A 27,418-nucleotide genomic window follows, 5' to 3' on the forward strand; every position below is an offset into this window, starting at 1 on the left:
CGAAAGGATACCCGCTCACCAACTGAAGAAGAGATCCCTTCTGAGGGTGCATCCCCCTTATTCTCAACACAGTGGCCTGTTCCCTCTCGACCCTCATGCTCCCTGGCATCAACGGGGCTGCCACGTTCAGGGTGGGGCTAATCTAATACGTCCCCGAGAGTCTTCTCCAAGTGCCTGACTGTCTTTGCTTCTCCAGGTCAGTCACCTCGGCCTCAAGGGTACGAACTCGTTCCCTGAGTACCAGGAACTCCTTGCATCAAGCACACACCCAAGACTTCTGTCCTGTGGGCAGATAGTCATACATGTGACACTCAGTGCAAAACACTGGAAAGCCCCCACCCCCCTGCTGACATTCTACCTTCATGATAGCTTTTTTAAAATATACAGTCCCCTTTTAAATCTTGTTTGTTTATGTGGTTCTCCTTCTGGAGGGTCTACTTACCTTATTGGGAACACAAGGAAAATAGAGATCTAGGTTCCTGGTCCTTACACAGCCCCCGGGCTAAGAGCCACAGGCCAAGAGCCCTTTAGCTCTCGCCCTTCAGCTCACGCCAATGGCTCGTGCCTCTGGCAAGGCACAGCTTGATAATGCAAAGAGGGTGGGGCCTCAGTCTTCTCCAAGAACACAGCCACTCCTAATCAATCAGCAACAATCACCTTCAGCCCACCCAAACCAAACAAACAGCAGTTCCCCAGCAACCACAAACTCAGAATTTTCAGCAATCACACAATCACACAAACTCAGAAATTCTCAGCAACTCCCCCAGCTGTTTAGAAAGCCAAACCTCATCGTTATAGCACTTCTTGCTTTCTCTCAGAGCTCTCTGAAATGTGCTCAGCCTCTGGCAAAGTGCAGCTTAATTAGGATCAATCCCATGGATGACACTAGAATCAACTAAACTCCCTGTGGAAGGAGCAACCCCCCCCCAAAAAAAAAAATGCACTAGAAGGGCTGGGTTATATATATAGACTTGTACTTTCTTGGTTTTCCAGATACAGAACAATGGAAAGGGCAGGGGCAGCTGTTAGAGAGGGCTGGCCCACAATCCACTTTCAGAGGCTTTGCAAACCACCTTTGGCTTCTGACACACAGGCTGGGAAACACCGGTTCTGTCAGCTGATGCTGGTTGGTGTGCGGCCACCTTTCAGTTGTAGCATGGAAAGGAGGTGGGAGAGGGAAGTGGCCATGACTCAGCAGAGGAGGGCCTGTTTGGTACACAGGAGGTTGCAGATTCAATCCCTGACATCTCCAATTGAATAGGCCATAGGTGTTGTGAAACACCCTCACCTGAGACTTCAAAAATCCCTTACCCACCAGGGTCTGGATAGATGACTGAATGGCACAGATGAAATGTATAGGCTGATAGGTAAATGAGATGCATTTAAAAAAAAAAACCTTATCAAATAAGAATTGGGAGGGGGGTTTGGGAATTGCCCCAAATGACCTCTTGAAAACTGCGTTTTCTCAGAGGCATAGAATGTTGAAAGCAGTTGAGAGTCACTTCATTTATTTTATTTACTTCAAATTTCTATTCCGCCCTCTCTGCAAGCAGACTCGGAGTGGCTAACAATCATTAAAACAACAATTTAAAATTACATATATGTTGCTACTTCAGAGTTTTAATATAGGTGGAATTCTAGTTTTCTGCAATTGGCAGTCCAATTAATGATGTTATAATTTCTTCAAAAGGTGGTGGTGGGGGAGACCACAGTTAAATTGGAACTACTGAAGTTATTGGGAGGCAGGAGCAAAGGGCCAGCCTTTTCCCTACAGCGTGGTGGGATTCTGGCCTTTCTTGGTCATCTCGACAGGTGGCCCTAAATGTGCGCAATCCTTTCTGTTGCCTGGTTTCCCAACAGTTCAGGCCATGATGAGAGATCACGCAGGCTTTCAGGGGAACTGGGTATCCGGGAACCAAGGTTGGCTTCCGAGTCCAGAGAACTGCATTTATTGATTTGATCTCAAGATGATTCATATGGTTCTGGGACGATGTATTATATTTCTAAATCAGGGAGTAAAAATTGTTGGAGGAAATGTGGAGAAATTGGAACTTTCAGTCACATGTGGTGGGATTGTCCCTTAGTGAAAAAATTCTGGTTGCAGGTTGGCATAGAGATGACAAAGATTATGAGATGGAAAATAAGTATATCTAAAGCAATGGCAATTATTAATTTGGATGGTGTGGGATTAAGATCAAAAGAGGATAATAAATGGATTAATTTGATGTTAGTAGCAGCAAGACAAGTGATAGCAAGGAATTGGAAAGAAGCTGAGGAACTGACAATTAATCACTGGAGGGATAAAATGAATAATATAATTATTTTGGAGTATTTAACGATGAAGATACGAAGAATGAACGGATTAAAGGTTAGGGAACAGGAGGAGGGGTGGTTTAGGAAGATGGTGAGATATTTGGAAAAGTTTAAACAATTTAAGACGACTGGTTGGTTAATAAGAAAATGAATGGATAAGATGTTTAAATAGAGTGATGGAGTTGTATTTGGATGGAATGTTAATAGTTATAAATTTTTGGAATATTATAATGTATCTATGGCCTGGGACTCTCACAGAGGTGGAGTGGTGTTGGAATATATAACAATAAAATTTTATAAAAAAAAATGGTTCTGGGACAAACTCCAGAGAAGTAACTGTACTTGTCTCTCATTGCAGCCGAGACCCTCCTGAATTTCAAGGCCTTTCCTCTCCACTGTTTACAGTTTTTTTCTCCATCGCCATGTGAATGTGTGTGCATAGGGCTCCCAATCTCCAGATAGTTACAGGGGGGGGGGAAACCAGTTTCCATGATAGCCAACCTCAATACATTTGAGGGATTTGAGGTTTGACACTTAGATTGATTTCGCACTCACCCTTACGCCACTCTCACATCCGTCTCTCAGCATGGCATCCTCCTGATTTCCAACTATTTGCACCAGGGCTGCAGCAAACATCGTGGTGTTCGTGCAGCAAATGGAAACCACTAAAAACCAGTTTCCATTTGCTGTGCGAAAAGTGCAATGTTTGCTGCAGCCCCAACACAAATAGTGAGGAATTTGGAGGATGGCGCACTGAGAAGATGGACGTCAGAGTGGAATAAGGTGAGTGTGAAATTGGCCTTAGTTGTGTGTGTAAGTTTGCTGTTCCTGCCATGCCCTTATTGAAAGGTTGCAAGCTGGATAAAGCACTCATGAAACGGGGGACTCAAAAAGTACTACCTCATTGCTGCTATTACTACTTTTCCAAGCTGCTCATACATGAAAAGACTGTTATTTCTTCAATACATTAATGTATGCAACAATTATTGGGACCTTGAAAATACTACAACTTTTGGACTGTGACTGTTCCTTGGGACTCATTTAAATACTTTATTCAGGTACTGCATTGTTCCATTTAGTAGGGTATGTTATGAAATTAATATTTTTGTATGTAGGAAAGTGAATGTTTGTATCCAACCCACCTAATATTTTGCTGCGCTTGTATTGTATTGAGGCTGGTTATCACGGAAACCGTGGTTTTTTTCCTGTCACTTTCTGCTGTGATTCTCCGTTTGGGTTGCATAATCTCCAGGCAGTGGCTGGAGATTTCCTGGGATTACAACCAGCGTTCCCTCTAAGCTGAATTAGTGTGAGCTAGCTCACAGTTTGTTAGCTTCCAACTCACAGATTTTTGTCTTAGCTCAGGAAAAACAGCCCCAGAGTAAACTAATTTATGCAGTAACTCACAGCTTTAATGCCAGTAGCTCACAAAGTAGAATTTTTGCTCACAAGACTCCACAGCTTAGAGGGAGTATTGATTACAACTGATATCCAAGTGACAGAAATCCATTCACCTGGAGGGAAAGGTTGCTCTGGGAGGTGGACTCTGTAGCATTAAACTAAGGTCGTTTTCGCACTTAGCGTTTGCTCCCCTTATTCCGCGGCGCAATTATGTCCGGATCATTTTTCTCGTTTTCCCACTAGTGACTCTTTGCGGAGTCGCCTTCCCTGAAGCCCCGGCTCAAATCGTTTTCCCACTGGCATCGACTTGAGTTCGATGCCCTGTCAATCATTTTTTTTTTTAAGCGCAAGTCTGGTTGCGTTATGACGTACTAACGTACTAACGTAACATCGAGCTGTTCCCTCCCCTTCTTTTCGTGGACAAACCGCATCACGTGTGCTGCTGCTGCTTATGGATTGGCTGCAGCTGTAGAATCCTCCACAGCCCTTTATGTATTAACAGAAGCATTCACAGTGGAGAATCCTAGCACTAGATTCCCCCCCCAAATTCTGAAGCACTAGATCCCCCCCCCCCCCAATTTCCTCCGCTCTCTTTCCCCTCCCCGGCTGGCGCTTGCAACGGGGACCTGACTGATTCCTGCTGCCAGAGCTCCCCCCCCCGCCCCATTCTCTCCTTCCCCTTCTGTGGCGTGTGTGAAGAGCGAGCTCGCGTCTATTTTCTAACCGAGCGGAATGTAGCCAGGGAGAAGAATGCAGGACTCCAACTTCCCATTTTATACATGGCGATTTTGTGCAGGTCCAGAAATCCTGGTGGCACAGCTGAGGGAGGCATTCCCTTTTTAAAACACACACACATGAACGCTTTGGCCCGCACCGGCACTAGATTCCCCCCCCCCCAACAATGGTCGTTTTCGCATTATCGAGATAACGCAACAGCGAAATAACGCAACTAAAGTCAATAATAATAATAAAAAATTCTAACGAAACCAATTGAAGTGGCAATTGAGGCTATTCCAGGAGGGTTTTTTTTTCTATTTGTTAATTTTGAAATATCGCCATTACGCAAAACTGTGAAGTTTAAAAAAAAAATGGCCGTGCCGGCACTTTGGGGAAGCGCCGCGAAAGGCTGATGATTGGCCAAGGGGGTGGATGGGGTGGGAGGACGGAAAGGGAGAGGGTGCCGCCCACACAGCAGTCGATCCGGCGTGGATGGATTTCCCACAGAAAACTCCGCGGAGTGGATCCGGAGTGGATCCGGAGGTTTTCAAAAACTCCGGAAGGAGGTGGATCTAGATACTCCGGCGTGAAACCCCTGCAGCGCCGGAGCAAACCGCAGCGCCGGAGCAACAGGTGGGAAAACCAGGAAAAGATCCGGAGGTAAATGGGGTGCTACGCCGGAGTAAACGCTAGTGCGAAAACGGCCTAAATCTCTCCAGTTATTTCCCAACCTGTTGGACATGTGTCTGTCAGCTTGATACACTTCAGATATCTGATAAAGTGGGTAACCAAGGCTAGCCTGATCTCGGATCTTGAAATCTAAGGAGGGTTGGTCCTGGTTAGTACTTGGAGAGGAGACCTCCAAGGAAGTCCAGGGTTGCTATGCAGAGGCAGGCAAGGGCAAACTACCTCTGAAAACCCCTTTGCAGTCACCACAAATTGGCGATGACTTGACGGCAGAACCACAGCAACCTGATAAAGTGAGCACCATGCCATGAAAGCATCTACCACAATCAGGTGGAATCTTTTTTTGGAGGCGGAATGAAGAACTGTCATGAAAATCATATGAGCTTGTTGGAGTAGTTCTGCCTTTTTCTTGAACTCTCTTCCCTACAGTCTCCTTCAACTGCTTTAAAAATGTCCCTGCTGGATCAGACCAGTGGTCCATCCAGTCCAGCATCAGGTTTCCATAAGAACATAAGAGAAGCCATGTTGGACCTCTGCTTCATATTTTTATCCAATCCCCTCTTGAAGCTGGCTATGCTTGTAGCCGCCACACCTGTGGCAGTGAATTCCACATGTTAATCACCCTTTGGGTGAAGAAGTACTTCCTTTTATCCGTTTTAACCTGACTGCTCAGCAATTTCATTGAATGCCCATGAGTTCTTGTATTGTGAGAAAGGGAGAAAAGGACTTTTTTCTCTACTTTCTCCATTCCATGCATAATCTTGTAAACCTCTATCATGTCACCCCGCAGTCGACATTTCTGCAAGCTAAAGAGCCCCAAGCGTTTTAATCTTTCTTCATAGGGAAAGTGTTCCAGCCCTTTAATCATTCTAGTTGCCCTTTTCTGGACTTTTTCCAATGCTATAATATCCTTTTTGAGGTGCGGTGACTAGAATTGTAAACAGTATTCTGAATGAGACTACACCATCGATTTATACAGGGGCATTATGATACTGGCTGATTTGTTTTCAATTCCCTTCCTAATAATTCCCAGCATGGCATTGGCCTTTTTTATTGCAATTGCACACTGTCTTGACATTTCCAGTGAGTTATCTACCATGACCCCTAGATCTCTCTCTTGGTCAGTCTGTGCCAGTTCACACCCCCATCAACTTGTATTTGTAGCTGGGATTCTTGGCCCCAATGTGCATTACTTTGCACTTGACCACATTGAACCTCATCTGCCATGTTGACGCCCACTCAACCAGCCTCAACATATCCCTTTGGAGTGCCTCACAATCCTCTCTGGTTCTCACCACCCTGAACAATTTAGTGTCATCTGCAGACTTGGCCATTTCACTTCTTACTCCCAACTCCAAATCATTAATGAACAAGTTAAAGAGCATGGGGCCCAGTACTGAGCCCTACGGCACCTCACTGCTTACCGTCCTCCACTGTGAAGACAGCCCATTTATACTCACTCTCTGCTTCCTATTACTCAGCCAGTTTTTGATCCACAAGAGGACCTGTCCTTTTACTCCATCTCGAGCTTACTAAGGAGCCTTTGATGAGGAACTTTATCAAAAGCTTTCTGGAAGTCAAGGTAAACAACATCTATTGGGTCTCCTTTGTCCACATGTTTGTTCACCCCCTCAAAGAACTGTAACATGTTAGTGAGGCAAGATCTTCCCTTACAGAACTCATTCTGAGTCTTCTTCAATAACTTGGGTTCATCCACGTGCCTTCTCATTCTGTCTTTGATAATGGTTTCTACCAACTTTCCCAGTATTGAAGTCAGACTGACTGGCCTGTAATTTCCTGGATCTCCTCTGGAACCCTTTTTAAAGATGGGGGTGACATTTGCTACCTTCCAGTCCTCAGGAACGGAGGCAGATGTCAATGAAAGATTACAGATTTTTGTCAGGAGATCCACAAGTTCAACTTTGAGTTCTTTCAGAACTCTCGGATGTATGCCATCCGGACCTGGTGACTTATTAGTTCCAAAAGTGACTCTTCAGATACCGCAAAAGAGCTACAAGCGGAGGGCACAGGGACCTCCCCCAGCCACAACTGTGACATACTGTCTCTGAACATGTCGGCCCAACTTATAGGACTGCCAGCCTCCAGGTGGGGGCTGGAGATCTCCTGGGATTACAACTGATCTCCAGGCAACAGAAATCAGTTCACTTGGAGTAAATGGCTGCTTTGGAAGGTCGACTCAATGGCATTATACCCCGTAGAAGTCCCTCCCCTTCCTAAACTCCACCCTCCTCAGGCTCCACTCCCAAAACCTTCCAGTATTTCCAACCAGGAGCTGGCAACCCGTTCCCTAGTCACTATGGCTAGTGGCCGTTGACAGCCTCTCCTCCATGGGTCTGCCTAACCCCCTTTGAAAGTCACCTGGGCGAGGGAGGACCATCACCCCTTCTTCTTCTCGGCAACAGAGGTTCACGACCAGCCAATTCCGGAGTCTTTTGGGGAGCAGGCAGCAGTTGCGTGACCTTCCGGTGAGCTTGCACCTCCAGCTTGTCGTGCCGGCAGGGCTGATCTGTACGCCTCTCAGGCTGGAAGGAAGGGGCTCCTCCAGGGTCACTTTCAATCGATATCTCATCTGCCGGCTCTCCTAGCGGAAGTGATAGCATATTGGCAGAAGGTAATGACTCTGGTCTAGTGGAAAAGGCTAATCTTCCCCAGCTGTTCAGGATCTCTGCAGGTGGCCGCCAGCATCTTCCTCGCCGCGGACTGCTGGGCTCCCCCATGGCATGCCGAAGAAAAGGTCCTTTATTTTCCTCCTTTAAAGATGCAGCAGCCCCAGGCCTCACCAGCCACAACCAGAGGACAAACTTGGAGGGGGGCACAGCCTTGCAAAAATGGCACCCCACCCAAGCCAACTGCCAATCGCCAGGTGGTGTTGTGGCTTGCCAAGTGCCAGACAATTTCTTCCCCATTTGTTGCATGTCAGGGGAAGCGGAGAAGGCCCACAGAAGGCAAGTGCCCTCCTGGCTGGGTCTTGTGTTGGTGGGGGGGAGGTTTGCCAGCTCTGGGTGGGGAAATTCCTGGAGATTTGGGAAAGGAGCTTGGTGGTGGTTGGGCGTTTGAGGCAGCACAGCAGGGATGTGGTAACAACGAGTCCACCCTCCAAAGCAGCTCTCATTTCCAGGGGACCTGATCTCTATAGTCTGGACTGGAGATCAGTTGTAATTACAGAAAATCTCCAGGCACCACCTGGAGATTGTAGAAACAGGAGAAGTCACTCTAGAGGTAATGAATAACACAGCCAGAAAGGTTATAGAGACAAAAAACTAACGATTTATAACAACAAGCAATAAAGAGACACAAGTCCCTAATCAAGTCCCAAAGGAAAATAATTCACGTGTTCAAAAGTCCAAACGAGGACGTCTTTTTCACGTTGTGAAAATTCCTTCAGTAACGATGGTACCCTTCAAACGACTTGGCATGCAACTGACTTGGAATTCCCTGGACAGGTCGTCGACTTCTGCCCCACCGGTTTCCCAATCTTTTTCAACAGGGGATATTCCACCGATATTAGAAATAATGAATAATAATTACTCAAATAACACTAATAGGGACCCGTAGTCTCCTCTTTAGTCTTATACTTGTGGCAAATGCTCAAAGATGGCTCTTTTCCTTTGGGACTTGATTAAGGACTTCTGCATCTTTATTGCTTGTTGTTATAAATCATTAGTTATTTGTCACTATAACCTTTCTGGTTGTGTTATTCATTACCACCTGGAGGATGGAAGAACCTATGCCAGGGTCATCAATTGTGGGCGTTTTCAGCCAGCCCGTTTTGTGTGGGGTAGCAGAAAACAAAGCGCCTTTGCACAATAATTTATACAGCTCTTGAAATGCACAAAGATTTTTTTTGCAGAACTGTCTGGCTGCAACAGCTCTGCTATTAGTCTCCCAATATGGAGTGAATTTCCAAAAGCTACGTTTGGGGCAGAGGCAAATTCCAAAATGCTGCCCTCCTGGGTCAACTGGAGCCCCGATGCCACACCAGCTTCTTTTCAAACTATCAGGATGGGGCAGGAAGTCCCTATTGAGGGCAGGTTGCCAGAACCATCTGAAATGCACCCCACCCAGATCCATCTAGTCCAGCATATGGACTCATACTGTGGCTAGCCAGATGCCCCTGGGAAGCTCTGGGACATAAAGGAAACCCCCTGTTGGTATTTCAGCAAGTAAACATGCTGCTAAACATGGAGGTTCTGTTCCGCTAGACCTCTTCTCCAAGGATATGCACACAACCTTCCCTTTTTAGCTATCTAAGTCAAGTAATCACCATTTCATCTTGTGGCAGTGAATTCCACAATTTAATTTTGCACTGTATGAAAAGGTCATTTCTCTGACCTGAACTTGCTGCCCATTGATTTCTAATACTGGGAAGAGAAGGCAAGAAAAAGGTCCAGTGGATCTAAAGCTGCTGGCTGAATCCCAGGAATGCAGAAAAATAGGGAGGCAACAGGGTGAGGAGGGGCTAGAGCTCAGTGGAAGAGCCTCTGCTTGGCGTGCAGAAGGTCCCAGGTTCAATCCCTGGCATCTCCAGTTAAAAGGACCAGGCAACAGGTGATGAGAAAGACCTCAGCCTGAGCCCCTGGAGAGCCACGACCAGTCTGAGTAGATACTACGGACTTTGATGGACCAAGGTCTGATTCAGTAGAAGGCAGCTTCGTGTATTTATGACTGTCCCACCTGCCCTCCCCCCCCCAACATCTGGTGCCTTCTTGTTTTCTTGCTTGCTCTTTCTTGCCCATACCTGGACAGGAAAGGCCTCATCCTGCAAGTGTTTTTAGCTTTCACCCCCCACCCAGCCATTTTAGCAAAGAACCCTACTCTTTGAGACCTATCAATCTGCCATTGCTAAAACTCAAAAGATGTTTTAAAATCTGCCTTAGAACTGTTTTTCTGAACGAGAGTTGCCAGGTCTGTGTTGGAAAATACCTGAAGACTTTGAGGGTTGATCCAGGAGAGGGCAGGGTTTGGCAAGGGGAGTGGCCTCAGTAGGATTCCCAGTCTCTGACTGGGGGCAGGGGTTCCCCCGATTTCAGGGCCTCCGGCCCGCTGCCATGGAAATAGCTGGCAGGGGAGCCCCGCCCCCAAAGAGGGCATTGTGGTGCACCCAGCCCAATGATGTCACTTGGAAGTGATATTACTGTGCTGGGCATGTTGCGTGCTGGAGGGGGGGAGAGGATGCTCTAGCATTTGGGGGGGAAACTATGATCCCCAACTGAGTGAAGAAGATCCTCTGCTGGGAGTCCAGGCAAGACCTGGCAACCCTAGGTCTCAACATGGTAGAAAACCATAAAGTCCACTCTTCAAAGCAGCCATTTTCTCCAGGGGAGGTGATCTCTGACAGCTGGAGCTCAGCTGTAAAAGCAAGAAACCTCCAGGCCCCACCTGGAGGCTGGCAACCCTACTTTGAACATTTGTGTTCATTTGTGGCTGCTGAGGGAAGAGAGTCAACGGTAGGTCATTTGGAAAATAGAACAAGAATGTGAGGGAACCTTAATAACTGTAGAAATTAAAGGCACACAAAATTCTTAATGTATGAATATAGAAGAATGGACTCCCTGGGTGTGGTCAGATGTGCTGTTTGATCTGGTGCCGTTGCCTCTCCCTTCCAGTGAGGCAGGTTGCAGCTGGATGTTTGATCCAAATTCTCTGGCACAAAGAAAATTGGATCAAATTGGAGGCGTGGTCAAGCCTCAAAAAGTCTGATGTCTGATCACACCCCTGTGCGATTTACTCACTTAAATATTTGACACATGACCTGAAAGACTGATATGTAGATGTAATAAGAACATAAGAGAAGCCATGTTAGATCAGGCCAATGGCCCATCCAGTCCAACACTGTGTGTCACACAGTGGCAAAAATTTTATACACACACACACACACACACACACACACACTGTGGCTAGTAGCCACTGATGGACCTCTGCTCCATATTTTTATTTATTTATTTGCATTAATGTAATGCAAAATGCTGTAATGCTATGTCAGAAATAATTTTGGGTGGGATCTAGCCGGTTTTTCATGCAGTCTTGCCCAGTTCTTTTTTCAGCTGCCATTGGGGAATTCCTGGAGATTTAGGGGCTGTGCCTGGGATGGGGGAAGAGTTTGGGGAGGGAGCTCTGTGAGGACAAATCCCCAGCAGAGACTTTTTTGTGATCGAAATGGACCCCCACCTCCCAGTTTTATCTGTGGAAAGGTTGTTTGGCTCCAACCTTCATATACCAATCAGTTCTGTCTAACTTTGACTGAACTGTTGAAATTCTTTCTCTTCTGTATTGTGACTTAGTCCTCTGTGCAAACACCAAGATATTACCGACCCATGGGGTAATGTCATATCATGATGTTTTCTTGGTAGTCTTTTGACGGGGTGGTTTGCCATTGCCTTCCCCAGTCATCTGCAGTTTCCCTCCAGCAAGCTGGGGACTCATTTTACTGACCTCGGAAGGATGGAAGGATAAGTCAACCTTGAGCTGGGTACCTGAACCCAGCTTCTACCGGGATAGAACTCAGATCGTGAGCAGAGCTTGGACTGCAGTACTGCAGCTTTACCACTCTGCCCCACGGTGCTCCTTGAATTGTGATTTAGCCTGCTGTACACAGATACATATTTCCTAAATCCTCCTCCATTTGATCTTCACCACAACCTTGTGAGGTAGGTAGAAGTGCGCCAGTGACAGGCTGAGAGGAGACTTGAACCCGGTTCAACCCAGGCCTAGTCACTGGTTGTCAGGATTCCACTTGGCTCTGACCTCAGACTGACATATTGCAGCCATATTCCATCTCCAGGGCTGGCCCCGCCCAGCAGCCTGTATTTTTTAAAACCAAAATGCCGTACTCTTAACTCACAAAAAATGGATTTGTAATACTCTTTGGGAAACGTTTCCATCCAGAAGCAGTTTGGTACCTCTAAGGTGCAATCCAGAGCACAACGTCATCACTGCTGCAGCCAGAGATAAATGGGCGGAACAGCAGGGGTGAAATGAGACTGTCTCAAGGGGGCCCATGTGACATTTGTCTTCATGAGTGAGGGGAAGGGCGCTCTGGGGCAGTTCAGCCGGAGACCCCGTGGAAGCAAAGGTCCCAACTGTAAAATGTTATCAATAATATATCACGGCACATAAACAGCCACATAATAATGCAGGGGGTTAATGCTGTCCGGGGGGACTCGGGGGGGGCAACGAGGCTAAGCCAGGAAAAAGAGACTGAAATGGAACAGGAGCCCAGATGACCTGACAAAGCAGGGTGGAGCAGAGAAGGAACCCGAGCCCTCCTTCAACAGTACTTTCCTCCCCAAATTGCTCTCAGTTTAGAGATATTTTCTCCCATTGGGGCTTCAGGCCACTGTGATGCTACCCCAAAGAAGGGGTTTAAAGTTTAAAACCCCTTCTGCAGCATTGTGCCACAGTGGCGGACCAATTCTCCATTCTATCCTATGGGCCACCACTATGGAGGGGACTGCAGTAACCCCCGAGAATGGGTTGCCCCTTGGCCTGGAGGGGGGAGAGATCCTCTCCCTGCTTTTGCACTCCAGGAGGTGCAAAAGTCGGGAGAAGCCCTGCTGCCCATGCCTCTCAGGAGTCTCCCAAAAAGCAAGGGGAGGGGGGGGATCAATTACCAGATTCATATTGTTATTGTCACATACAAAGGACCCTCTCTCTCCCTATGCTCCTCCATGCCAACTTTGCTCATCCCAGCATGGCCTTCTGCAGGTACTCTTCTGCAGCCAGTTTGGTGCAGAACCGGGTTTCATTCCCCACTCCTCCACATGCACCTGCTGGTGTGACCTTGGGTCAGTCATAACTCTGTTAGAGCCTTTCCCTCAAGAGCAGTTCTGAAGAGCTCTCTCAGCCCCACACTCATGCCTTCTCTGCAGTGGCACCACCTAATGGAATCACCTCCCTGATGAGGTTAGGAAGGTTTCCTCAAGCTATACAAAATGGAATTATTCACGAGGGCTTTTGGCACAGGTAAATAGGACTGTACTGTCATGAAATGGTCAGCAAGTTGCATTGGCAAAGGGATAGAGACTGTAACCTCCACCACTGTATTGCTACCGAACAGTGCAAAAATTTTCCAGATGAGGCCATTTAATGTACCATTTAATGTATTGTGTTTAAAAGTTCATGCTTCAAGCCAGCTCGGTTTGGGATTTCTATTTCTTTTCAGATTCCAGACCCTATTGTATGGCTTACTGGGTGTCCAATCCTGTCGAATGAACTCAATTTACATCAAGGGTCATTTTGTAGAAAAAGAGGTGCCAGAGCTCATTAGCACAACTCATTTGCATATGCCACACATTCACGACATCACCAGAAGATGTACTAAATTATATCAGCTCAGCATCTACCTTAAAATGCTTCTTGAATTATAATTGTCATCATAAAACCTTACTCCCATCATACTTTTTAAATTACTTTTTCCTATGTGGCCACAGTGGCATGATGAAGATTTCCATCCATTATATGTTTTGGTTATTTTCCCATTTCTTGTGGGGAGAAATATTAGAAAGTTTGTCAAATCTTAGAGTTCAGCAAAATTCTCACAGGGGGGTTGAACAATGGAGCCCAGAAGCAAGTATTTTTTTTTTGTGGCGGGGGATAAGAAAGAAAGAGCACAATAAAATTTAGAGGTTCCGGAGCTCTGCTCCTGTGAGCTCCTGACCAAAATAAGGCCTGATTTGCATTATGTAATTTGCCTTCAGTCTCAGTGGGAAAGGTGGGATATAAATAGAAGAAGAAGAATTGCAGATTTATACCCTGCCCTTCGCTCTGAATCAGAGACTCAGAGCGGCTTAGAATCTCCTGTATCTTCTCCCCCACAACAGACACCCTGTGAGATGGGTGGGGCTGAGAGAGTTCTTACAGCAGCTGCCCTTTCAAGGACAACCTCTGCTAGAGCTATGGCTAACCCAAGGCCATTCCAGTAGGTGCAAGTAGAAAAGTGGGGAATCAAACCCGGTTCTCCCACATAAGAGTCCTCGCACTTAACCACTACACCAATCTGGCTCTCCAAATTAAAAATTAAAAAACCAAATTAAAAATAAATATTTTGTGATACTGTGTCTTACTATCCCCTCAAAGTGGTGTGAGCTTTCTGAGAATGGCTTTTTCTAACTGACCACAGCATCTTTTGGTGGCCCTGAAGGTCCATCATGCCCATCGCATTGGATGGGTATTAAATCCATCCAGCTTGACTGAAAAAAAGAAATAAAAATTCTCTTCTGCGGTTGAGAGACATCTCACTGAAAGCTTTCCCAGGCAGCAGAGGAGATGGACTCCTTTGTCAACCTCTTAACAAGGTGGCTTTGTCTCAATCTTTAACAAGGATCTGCCTCGCCTCTCTCTCTGGGAGTTTCCCCAAGCCATCTCTGGGAATGCTGAAAGGGAGCATTATTCCCCCTTGATGGTACGCGCCGTCATGGGAAAAACCTGAGGGAGAAGGACGGGCAGGATCAGAAACGCGGGAGGGCAGATCGGCATGGCTGTTACAAAAGGCAGGCCCCGAGGGGACAGGCCCTCAAAGCCGGGCCGCGGTGAGAAAAGACAGAAGACAAGAGACCTACAGAAGGAGCCTCGCAGGACCGAAACGGCAATCCATCTGGTCACTCAATAGCGGTGGTCAGTTGCCCCACCGGCACCTTGGGGGCCTTGCTGCTGCCTGTCCCCTCCCTCCCACCCTAATTGAGAAGGGGCTTAAATGTCCAGGAGACCACCAAAAGGACAGGTATGTTTGGTGGGCCGGTGGTAACCGTAGACATCGGTGACCTCTGGCCTCTCGCTTTCCTTTGGCTCTCCATAGGCAAGGGCCTGAAAGGAGGTCACGGGGCTGACCTCCAGTGTTACTTGAGCCCACTCATTTAGACTTTACATCATCTGTCCCACCACTATTGCTGTCCTGACAGTTTCCTTAGAGAAACCCACAAGAGAAAGATGAACAAGACAGAATAACAGAGCTGGCTCATAACCTCAACTCCTCACGTGTTCCATAATGACTTAAGCACATCACCTCAGGCCGCACCAAGCCTGGGCCTCCCTCTCAGAACACTGACATCTCTCTGGATCCAGATTTCTCCTCATAACCCACCAAGGGTTGCCGGTCCCCAGATCCCAACTGGGGTTCCCCCACTTGGGGGGGGGCTTTCTGCCACTGGCCAGCAGGGGGAGCCCCATCTCCAAACAGGGATGCAACCACAAACATCTCCAATGTAATGACATCACTTCCAGGTGACATCATCACATCCCACCCATCTCCGGAATGTCCCCCCCCCAAAAAAAATCCCCCTGCTGCAAAATCAAGGAGACCTGGTAATCCTAAACCCACCTCTTCTGACAGACACCCCAATAGCCTCCCAGCCTCCAGAGATGGTCCCTGTTTTCTGCCCCTTCTCATGGTTGCTTATTTTATTTGGATTCAAGCACAGCAGCACCTTAGAGGCCAACAGGATTTCCAGGACGGCGGCTTCCAAGAGTCAAAGTGGCTGTTTGAGAGCCAAAGTAGGCCCCAAATGGTCGGGAACTCCAAAAACACTCCAGTTTTTTATCCAAAGGGCCCATGGCTGGCATGTCTGTTGGGGAGGGCTGTGGCTCAGTGGAAGAGCCTCGGTTCAGTCCCTGGCATCTCCAATTAAAAAGGATGAAGCAGTAGGTGATGTACAAGATCTTTATCTAAAACCCTGGAAGAAGATTGCCAGTCTCCGAGAGCCAGTTTGGTGAAGTGGTTAGGAGCGCAGACTCTCATGTGAGAGAACCGAGTTTGATTCCCCACGCCTCCACCTGCCCTGCTGGAGTGACCTTGGGTCAGTCATAACTCTGCCAGAGACTGTTCTGGAAAGAGCAGTTTCTGTCCGAGCTCTCTCAGCCCCACCTACCTCACAGGCAGTGTTCCCTCTAAGCTGAGTTAGCATGAGCTAGCTCACAGATTTTTAGCCTCCAGCTCACACATTTTTGTCTTAGCTCAGGAAGGATGGCCCCAGAGCACACTAATTTATGCAGCAGCTCACCGCTTTAATGCCAGTAGCTCAGAAAGTAGAATTTTTGCTCACAAGATTCTGCAGCTTAGAGTGAACATTGCTCACAGGGTGTCTGTTGGGGGGAGGGGAAGGGAAAGGAGATTGTGAGTCACTCTGAGACTCCTTCGGGTAGTGATGGGTGGGGTATAAATCCAGTCTCCTCCTCCTCTTCTTCTTCTGGGGGCTGGAGGTCTCCTGGGACCACAACTGGTCTCCAGGTAACAGAGATCAGTTCCCTGGAGAAAATGGCTGATCAGGAAGGTGGATTTGATGGCATTTGACCTCGCTGAAGTCCCTCCCCTCTCCCAACCCTGCCCTCCTCAGGCTCCACCCCCCAAAAAAAAATCTCCAGCCATTTCCCAACCTGGAACAAGCAACCCTACCCTGGAGAGCTGCTGCCAGTCTGAGCCGGCAATACCACCCTTGATGGGCCAATGGTCTGATTCAGTATAAGGCAGCTTCATGTAGATTCAGGAAATGCTACGTTACACAGAGTGATTAAAATGTGGAATTCACTGCCAGAGGATGTAGCGATGGCCACAGGAGTAAACCGCTTTAAAAGAAGATCAGACAGATTAACGGAGGATGAGTCTATCAGTGGCTACCAGCCCTGGTGACTGAGGGGAACCTCCACATTCAGAGGTTCTAATTCTCTGACTCCTTCCCAGAGCCTGAAGGCAACCACAGGCGAAGGCCTCGGCCTCAGTGCCCTGTTGTTGGCTCTCCAGTGTCAAGAGTGCCTCTTGCCATTTTAGCTAGACTGTTACTTTTGCTTCTGCTTTGCCAACTCCTATCGCTGAATAAATAACAAAGCATTCTTTCAGCCTGATCTCTGGGACAGTCAAGACCATCTCTGCCTGATTATGATGCACCTGCAAGGGGCCTGGGAAGGAAACAATGGAGGGCGGGATGGCCTGCTTCGCACCTTGGGTTTGAATGCATAACGGTTTATACCCTGGGTAGCAGTAGAGGGCATTTGCCTGCCAAAGCCAGTTTTCGCAAGTGCCATCTTGCTCCAGAACCATCAGTGTTTCGATAACGTCTATTCTCTGAATGGCCTGGTGTTGATCACTGAACTGTTAGGGGCTTGACATCCAGGGGAACTGGCTGGCTACTGTTTAAGGCAGGATGCTGGACCAGATGGGCTATTGATCTGATCCAGCAGGGCTCTTCTTATGTTCATGTGCGACATCACACTCCCTCCCAAGCTCTGAAGGTTCCATTCTGCTCATCGGGTAACTGTGTATCAGATCAGGATATGGGAGATCAAATCTCCATCCTGCCATGAAATATTTCAGATGGCCTTGAGGCACAAATTGTGTCCCAACAAAGATGTTTAAAGGATTAATATACGTAATATAGTGGGTTCAATGCATAGAGGAGACGCGGTTGCAATGATCGTAGCTCTTTATTAGAGTTACAGCATGGTAGCTAGTAGCTAAAGAAGACTGCTCTACTGGGCCAACTATATACAGTTCTGGTTCTTGCGCTAGAACACCATTGGATCCTTTGAACCATCAGGGGGCTTCAGCCCCATAACCAGGATTTGAAGAATTGGGGGGCCCTGATTTTTTTTAGGGGGCACAAAGTGGCCCCAACCTCCATGGCCTTCTCTCCTACCACCGCTGAGGAGGAAAGCGGCCAGCTCGCTGCCATACAGCCTCTCCCCTCCCACAGCTGCCCCAAGGTGATCCCTTTCCACCCCTCTTCCAGCAGCTCTGGTGGGGAGCCACTCAGAGGTTTAGATACGTGCTCCACGGCCTCCTGCCCTTACCTGTAGCATGACCCAGCTAGGCAAGCCCGGCGAGACAAGGGGGGGGGGGATGGAAGGCGCCACCAAGTTGCAACTGACTTCTGGGGCTACAAGACCTCCAATTCCGATTTCTTCCTGTCGGAGGGCAAGCCGAGGCTGCCCAAGCGCCGGTTTGGTGTAGTGGTTAAGTGTAGCTTCGGGCCTGGGGGGCTTCTGATTGGACCAGGGCAGTAGGGATTTGGATCCTACTTCCCATTGTTCTAGATTCCCCAAGCTCAGTCTTCAAGGCTCCAATGAGCCAGGCAAGAATGCTGGTCAAGGAACATAAGCATGAGTCCACATACACAAAAATTAAAATAGTCCTCAGCGGTTGCATTGTGTGAAACGGCTGGTGGAGCATTGCACATGCTTTAGTGTTCATCATGCGCTTCCATTCACATGCGTGTGTTCTTGAGGCAAGATGCTTGCCTGACACCTACTTCAATGTGGTGCTTTAAGAGACTCTTAGCAGCCCTGACGAAGGAGAACTCTACCATGGAGGTTTTTAAACAGAGGCTAGATGGCCACCTGACAGCAAAGAGGATCCTGTGAATTTAGGGGGAAGTATTTGTGGGTTTCCTGCATTGTGCAGGGGGTTGGACTAGATGACCCTGGAGGTCCCTTCCAACTCTATGATTCTGCCAGCTCGCATTAAAGCATCTCCTAAAGACAGAAACGGATGGCACAACAGGGAGCGTGGCTGCTGGGCCAACTGGGAAAACAGGGACCCTCCTGGGTAAATGGGGTCATGGCTGCCCTCAGCCCGCAACTCTGTCTTACGTTTTCCCATTTTGAATGCAAGGAGAAATTCTCAGCTCTCTGCCCCCTTGCAAATATTAGTCGACAAAGTCTTTTTGCACCATCTCAGTGCCTGGAGTTCCGTCTAGAAATGCCCTTGGTAAAGAAAGCCTTCTGCAACCCCGCCCCCCCTGCAAACTCCAGGGGGAGCATTTTCCCCCCGCAACCCCCCCCCTCGCCCCAATGTTCTCTTTGCAATTCCCATTTTGAAAGCCGACCTGGCTGCTTTGCGATGGTGCAGCAACCTTCTGCCTGCCAGCAATCCTGTGACATCTTTCTGTGGAAATCGCTTCGCTTCCTCTCCCTGTCTTTTTTCATTTTGAAACGATGCCCTGCAAGGAATCTACTTGAAACACTTAAAACCATTCTCTCTGTCCCCCCCCCCCCCCCCGGCCACACACACACACACTGGATTTTTTTTTTAATGCAAAAGAATAAAGACCAAATCCAGCCTAAATGCCTTCCTACATTTTAAGCAACATGGTCAAGGTCACCAAAGCGACTCAGTGGCATAGAAACAGAAGCCCCGGCTCCCGAAAGTATAGCACATCCGTTCTGCCTTTGCAAAGAGGCCGATCCTGTAAGGTGCTGAGGCATGTGCAGAGTTGCCTTGGCTGCCGTGTGCCCTAGTCTGGAGCAGGGAGCCTTCAGAGTCAATCAGTCCCTGGCAGGATTGAGCCTCCAAATGCAAGAGATAAGAAAAGACAAAATGGGGAAATGGGCAGAGAGGGCCGTACAATTAGCCAACAAGTGGCTGTTTTGTGAGGAATTGTTGCAGATGTGTTTTAAGTGGTTTTTAGAGTGGAAAATGTTAGGCACTAGAGAGATTGACAGACAAAGACAAGGAAATGCATTAGGTTTTATTGGTCTGTTTTGCACACATTTGACATTACTCGATTAAGCAAGTTCTGCTCGGCCTTTGGGAGACTATTAAAAGAGAGAAGAAAAGAAAGGAAGAAGGGGGGAGGTGGATAAAACAGAGGGGAAAAATATTATTCAAACAGGCAAGCAGTAACATAATGGCAGCAGAGATTGAAGCAAACTGTGCCAACCAGATGGGACCCAAACGCCGATAACGTACACGAGAATTAGCAAAACCTGCCTTTGTTCGGGAGAGAATGTACGCCACTTTCCCTTTAATAGCTCCCTCTATGTGATATAATAAAGTCTCTTTCAGCAACTGAACCCATCAAGGACAAAAGTCACCAGTAAAGAGCAAGAAGGGGATTAGAAAAATATAAGAATCAAAGAATCACAGAGTTGGAAGGGACCTCTAGGGTCATCTAGTCCAACCCCCTGGACAATGCAGGAAACTCACAAACACCTCCCCCCTAAATTCACAGGATCTTCATTGCTGTCAGATGGCCATCTAGCCTCTGTTTAAAAACCTCCAAAGAAGGAAAGCCCACCACCTCCTGAGGAAGCCTGTTCCATTGAGGAATCGCTCTAACGGTCAGGAAGTTCTTCCTGATGTTGAGTCGGAAACTCTTCTGGTTTAATTTCAACCCATTCGTTCTGGTCCTACCTTCTGGGGCCACAGAAAATAATTCCACACCATCCTCTATATGACAGCCGTTCAAGTACTTGAAGATGGTGATCATATCATCTCTCAGCTGCCTCCTCTCCAGGCTAAACATCCCCAGCTCCTTCAACCTTTCCTCATAGGACTTGGTCTCCAGACCTCTCACCATCTTCGTCGCCCTCCTCTGGACTCATTCTAGCTTGTCTATATTTTTCTTAAAATGTGGTGCCCAAAACTGAACACAAGACTCCAGATGAGGTCTTACCAGAGCAGAGTAAAGTGATACCATCACATCACATGATCTGGACACTATACTTCTGTTGATACAGCCCAAAATTGCATTTGCCTTTTTATCCTCTGCATCACACTGTTGACTCATGTTCAGCATATGATCCACTAAGACCCCTAGATCCTTTTCATACATACTACTGCTAAGACAAGTCTCCACCATTCTATAACCATGCATTGGATTTTTCCTACCTAAATGCAGAACTTTACATTTATCCCTGTTAAAATTCATTTTATTGATTTTAGCTCAGTTTTCCAGCCTGTCAAGGTCATCCTGTATCCTGTTTCTGTCTTCTTCTGTGTTTGCAACCCCTCCCAATTTCGTATCATCTGCAAATTTAATAAGCATTCCCTCTATTCCTTCATCCAAATCATTGATAAAGATGTTGAACAAAACAGGTCCCAGGACAGATTCTTGAGGAACTCCACTTGTCAATCCAAGAGGATGAGGTATCATTCACAAGCAGTGACAGATCCACCTAACAGTAACAGAAATCTAAGGGCACATGATTGCCGCGTGGTTGTTTGCTACCCTCGTAGCAATACGGCACTTGCCGCACTTGGAGTGGTTAAAAGGAGAAAGGGAAGGAAGAAATGAGCAGTGGCCTCCTGACCAGCCGACAGTGCTGCAGCTTGCCATTTTAAGGTGCCCGTGGCAAGCTCGTAAATAGCATTCTGCATCTCATCTACTCTCTCCCAGTACCTGCACTGCACAAACCACAAAGGATCATCTTGATCCCCCCCACCCCCTCAGCAGAGTGACTCAAACGTTTTTGCAGCGACTGAAAATGATTGGTTGTGGACCTCTGCCTGAATCCCAGGTTCTCTGATAGACTGCTCCTGCTCAAAAAAATCTGCCCCTGTGCATGCAGCAGCATAGGGTTACCAACTCGCAGGTGGGACCTGGAGGTGTTCTGGAATTCCAACTGAAGTCCAGACTCCAGAGATCAGTTTCCCTGGAGAAAATGGCTGCTTTGGAGGGTGTACTCTGTGTCATTGCACTCTGCTGAGGTCCCGTCTCTCCCCAAACCCTGCCCTCCCAAGCTCCACCCTCAAAATCCCCAGAAATTTCCCAGCCTGTTCGGAGCCTGTATACCAAATGCCCCCTGGCACAGAGTGGTAAGCTGCAGTAAAAAGGTCAAGGTAGTCCCCTATGCAAGCACCAGTCGTTTCTGACTCTGGGGTGACGTTGCTTTCACAACGTTTTCACGGCAGACTTTTTATGGGGTGATTTGCCATTGCCTTCCCCAGTCATCTACACTTTCCCCCCAGCAAGCTGGGGACTCATTTTACCGACCTCGGAAGGATGGAAGGCTGAGTCAACCTGGAGCCGGCTACCTGAATCCAGCTTCTGCTGGGATCGAACTCAGGTCGTGAGCAGAGGGCTCCGACTGCAGTACTGCAGCTTTACCACTCTGCGCCATGGGGCTCTTCTTAAGCTGCAGGACTGCTGTTATGTCTTGAAACATTAGCTATGGTACCGCATGGCGAGCGCTACAGAGGAGACCTAGGGAAACCCACGGGTCCCCGGATGTAGCTCGCCAGGCGCCCCTCCCATCATGATCTGTGGCGGGAAGTTTAACTGGCCAGGATTGGACTGGTCAGAATAGGGGGCAGTTCCGGGAAATGTATATAAGCGGAGCCCGGCCCGTGTGCTCTCCCTCTTGTAATGTACCACCGAATAAAGCATGTTGCCTTCAACCCGTCTCACAACTCAGTACATTACGGTGGCGACGAAGGTGGGATCCTAGCCAGGTAACTCCTGAAGAGGATCTTCGTGGAGCTGGCTGGAGACGAAGAAGGCACACCGTCCAGGGAGACGGAAGCACCCGCCGCCGCAGCCACCATGGCTAACCCGAGTGGAGCGACGGGTCGCCTCGAAGAGTTCAACCCCGCTAGACTGGAGAGGTGGGAGACCTACACGGAGCGGGTTGATTGCTACCTGCGAGCAAACATGATAATGGACAACAGCTGGAAAAGAGACGTGCCTGTGGAGAGGCCACATTTGAGATCGCCAAGGGTCTCTCGGCCCCTGTGAGAATCACGGAGAAGACGTATGAGGAGATAGTCCGACTTCTTACGGGACACTTCTTGCCCCAGCCCTCAATCATTGCTCGCTGATTCCTCTTCCACAAGAGGGAACAAGAGGCAGGAGAGACAGCAGCCGAATACCTGGCCGCTCTCTGCCAAATTGCGGGAAACTGTAGCTTCGACAAGCTAGAGGAGGCCCTGAGGGACTGTTTTGCCTGGGGCCTGAGGGACGAAAGACTACAGCAGAAGCTCTTCGCAAAGGAAGAGCTCACCCTCCAGGGCGCCTTCAATGAGGCCACTGCATTTGAGAGAGCCACTAAAGCTTTCCACAACCCAAGGGCAGAAGCTGTCCACCAGGAGGATATGGCGCAGAGCCACCCAGAGGAGGAAGAAATGCACCAGCTACGCCGCCCACCAGGGATGGGACCGAGAGCAACCCAACAGCCACAAGCGACGGAGAAGCCGACCATCACCAAGTGCGCAAGCTGTGGGGACCCGCACGAGCGTCGGGACTGCCCCTATCGCAACGTGGACTGCAGGAACTGCGGAAAAATGGGCCACATTGTGCGGGCTTGCCGCCCGGGCCAAGGCCGCCCACAGACGCCAGTCCACCAACCAAGACTCAACCGAGGACTACTCGACCACCTCAACCACTCTGCAGGTAATGAACTTGCCCAGCAATACCCCCGACAAGGTCAAGGTATCGATCAGGATCGAGGGCAGCCCCTGCCTGATGGAACTGGACTTGGGCTCCTCCATCTCCATAATTTCGGAGGAGTCCCTAAGAAAACTGTGCCCACATGTCCGGCCTAGGCTGCAACCGGCTGGTTTTATACTACGGGACTTCCAAAAGAACCCCGTACAGATCTTGGGATGGGCCACGGTGGGGGTGGAGTTCAAGAGCTTTAGGGGAAAACTTGATATACGGGTGGTAAAACTCCAGCTCACCACACTGCTGGGCCTGGCCTGGTTTCGACCATTGGGAATTCAGATCGTGGGAGTGCAGCAGCTGGGGACGCAGGGGTTCGAGCATGTGTGCAGGGAATTTTCGGAGGTGTTTGATGGGGCCCTAGGGTGCTACAAGGGTCCACCCATATCCTTACCCCTCGACCCCCACGTGCAGCCGATACGGCTAAAGGCCAGGCGGGTTCCGTTCGCTCTGAAGCCCAAAATTGAAGCAGAGCTGGACCACCTCACAGCCCAGGGAGTGCTAGAACCGGTTTCCTATGCCACATGGGAAACCCCGATAGTAACCCCGGTGAAGCCAAATGGGGACGTGCGCATATGCACCGATTGTAAGTGCACCATAAACAAGCACGGCAAGATAACCCCTACCCCGTCCCAGTAGTCAGCCACATTTTGGCAGCACTAGCGGGGTCAAAAATTTGGGGGAAGCTGGACTTGGCCCAGGCGTATCAGCAGCTCCCAGTGGGCGCCGAGACGGCGGAAGCCCAAACCATAGTGACCCACAGGGGAGCGTTTAGGGTGAAGCGGTTGCAATTTGGGGTGAGTGTGGCTCTGGGGGTCTTTCAGAGCCTGATGGACTCTCTCCTCAAAGGGATCCCTGGAGTGCAACCATTTTTCGACAACGTTCTGATCGCTGCACCAGACCCGGAGGAGTTCAGCAACTGGTTGCGAGAGGTTCTCCGCAGATTCCAGGCGGCCAGACTGAAAGTCACGCGGGAAAAGTGTTCCCTCAGGATGCCGAGGGTGGAGTTCTTGGGATTTGCGGTGGACGCTGCCAGGAACCACCCGACGGCCGACAAAACCAAGGCCATTGTGGATGCCCCAGCCCCCACGTGCAAGGCGGAGCTACAAAGTTTCTTGGGGTTATTAAATGTTTATCGTTCGTTTTTGCCCCACAAAGCAGCCATAGCAGAACCCCTCCATAGACTCTTAGATTAAAAACGCCTTTGGATCTGGGGAAAGAAGCAGGCAGCCGCTTTTCAGGTGGTCAAGGAGCTCCTCATATCCAATAACGTGCTCCACCATTTTGATGAAGCACTGCCGGTGGTCTTAGCGTGTGATGCGTCACCATACGGGGTGGGCGCCGTCCTGGGTCACCAACTCCCGGACGGGAGGGAGGTTCCAATAGCATATTACTCCAGGACCCTGACCCCGCAGAACGCAACTACGCCCAGATCGATAAGGAGGCCTTGGCAATCGTGGCAGGGGTGCATAAATTTAATGACTACCTGTATGGTAGATGTTTTACGATCGCCACAGACCACAAGCCGCTCCTGGGACTCCTCCCGCCAGATGCCACAGATTCTGTCGCAGCACGTCCTGTGGTGGAATCAGTTCTTGAACTCTTATTCATATGCCCTGGTCCACCGCCCAAGGGGTGGGGGCAGGGGTTCCCCCGATTTCAGGGCCTCCAGAAGCCCTCCCACTGTTGCCCCTCCCAAGCACCAAGAATACGGAGCATCACTTGCCCCAGACAAAGAGTTCCAACAATACACTGTGGCTAATAGCCACTGATGGATCTCTGCTCCAGATGTTTCTCCAATCCCTTCTTGAAGCTATCTATGCTTGTAACTGCCGCCACCTCCTGTGACAGTGAATTCCACATGTTAATCACCCTTTGGGTGAAGAAGGACTTCCTTTTATCCGTTCTAACCCGACTGCTCAGCAATTTCATTGAGTGCCCACAAGTTCTTGTATTGTGAGAAAGGGAGAAAAGCACTTCTTTCTCTACCTTCTCTATCCCGTGCATAATCTTGTAAACCTCTATCATGTCACCCCTCAGTCAATGTTTCTCCAAGCTCCAGGTGGGTCTGAAGATCTCCAGGAACTACAACTCACCTCCAGACTACAGAGATCAGTTCCCTTGAAGAAAATGGCATTTTTAGAAGATGGACTCTGTGGTATTGTCCCCTGCTGAGGTCCCATTCCTTCACAGACCCCATCCTCCCCAAGATGCACCTCCAAATCTCTAGAAATTTCCCAAACCGGAGTTGGGAACCCTGTGTGGACACCATCACTGTGCCTTTCAGCTCTGACAGAGCCCCTGGCAACGATGACAGATGATGCTTGTCCCCTCATCCCTCATCACTGTTAGCTGGGCCCATGCGGGGACTTCCAAAATCCTGGGCTTATATTTCTGGGCCATTTTAATGATCTGATTCACTTCTGCATTCAGCTGCTTCAGACTGAGTCTGCCTTCACCCATCTGACCTTGCTGTGCTCTGCGTGAAGCATTTTTCTTCCACCCTGGCTCATGTCTGGTGTCAAAACTGGGCTGGTAGAAAAGTACACCAAGTGATGGGGACAGATAGAAGGTTCCACTCGTTTACATACATACACACACACACACACACATACACAATGCATAAATACATTAATAAAACCAGATTCTATGGCCAGCTCCTCTTGCTGGCATTACTCTGGGCTATCCCTTCTTCCACTTCTTCTTTAATGAACCCTACCCCTATCCCAGCCATTCCTTCTCTTGGCGTATTGCCTTCTTAGGCCCATCTTCTGTTTGGCCTTCTCAATGTTTATGGACTTACCAAGATTGTAAAGTGGGTCTCCTCAACCCATGTTTGTTTTGCGGTGCTGTTGCTGTGATTCTTTACATGCCACCCATTTTCACTGCTGTGTTTCTAATTCATTGGTTTGTTTTTCTGCACCATACTTCTGCAACTGAGACAAAAAACAAGATTTGAAAAAGTATCCGTGTAAATGAAGCAGAAAATGGCTTGCAAATCAAGGCCGATTTCGCAGTAGGGCTTGTTCCGGGTGGGGAGCCCTTTTGCCCCCAGAGCTTTTGTCTGTTTTCACACAAGCTGCCCTGGAGCTGCGAGTTGAGCACCACTTTTTCCACAGCAAGCAGAAACCGCTTATAAGAGGATCTCGCTTGCTGCAGAAAAGTGGCATGCCGACTCGCAGCTCCGGGGCAGCTTGTGCGGAAACAGAGAGAAGCGCTGGGAGCAAAAGGGCTCTCCACCCGGAACAAGCCTAGTGCAAAATTGGTCCAGGACTACTGCAGGTTCTATTTGCACAAGGTGAAGTGCAATTGAAACGAGCGTTTCCAAGTCAAAAGAGCAGGGCTATGAAAAAGCTGAAATCCAGAGTTGGAGTTTTTAGTGCATTTGTTTAATATGTGGCAATGTGTTTTGATAACTGGTTTTCAGTAGTAATTGTTACCAGCTGCCTTAAAGACCCTTTCAAATGGCAAGATACAAATCACTGAAAAATAAAATTATTGCACTTTATCTTGATGCACGAAGCTCCACCAGACAGATGCTTAAATGCTCCTTCATTAAAGTCTCCAGTATTTTCTATCTGGAAAACTGGTTAAGGTTTGAAGAAACCCTCATAGGATTCAACTGCAGAAAAAAGCCCAGCTGGGGCAAACAGCAAAGTGGGAAGTGAGGTCATTCCACAACCCCCCGTGTCCCCACCCCATCACCTAGGGAGTGATCGGAGCTCTGCACCACTAAGCCCCTCCCCCCCAATTCTCATTCTCGCCCCTCTCATGCACACATTCCACTATTCAATCCTTATATATATTATATGTACTTAAGTGCCTGTTGGGATATCGATCTCCCCCACACTAAAACAGTTCCACCAGTTGGGACACAGCCTGGGTATTATGGCTTCTTTCCTATTTAACACCCACAGTAGATGAATTGCTGCTTGCATTAAACAATGGTTAACACAATAGGTTTGCTTCCTCCACCCCCCTTCTCCATCTTGTGAAGCCTGGAGGTACAGCTGCAGACTTGTCCCAGATTGATAGCCTTTGTCATATGAGCCTGGTGTCACAGGGTGCCACCACCACCAAGCCCCTTTGCTTGCCATGATGCTTTTGGCCATGTGAAAGAAGGCCATTGCACCTCC

This window comes from Heteronotia binoei, chromosome 12, assembly GCF_032191835.1.
Source record: "Heteronotia binoei isolate CCM8104 ecotype False Entrance Well chromosome 12, APGP_CSIRO_Hbin_v1, whole genome shotgun sequence".
NCBI lineage: Eukaryota > Metazoa > Chordata > Lepidosauria > Squamata > Gekkonidae > Heteronotia > Heteronotia binoei.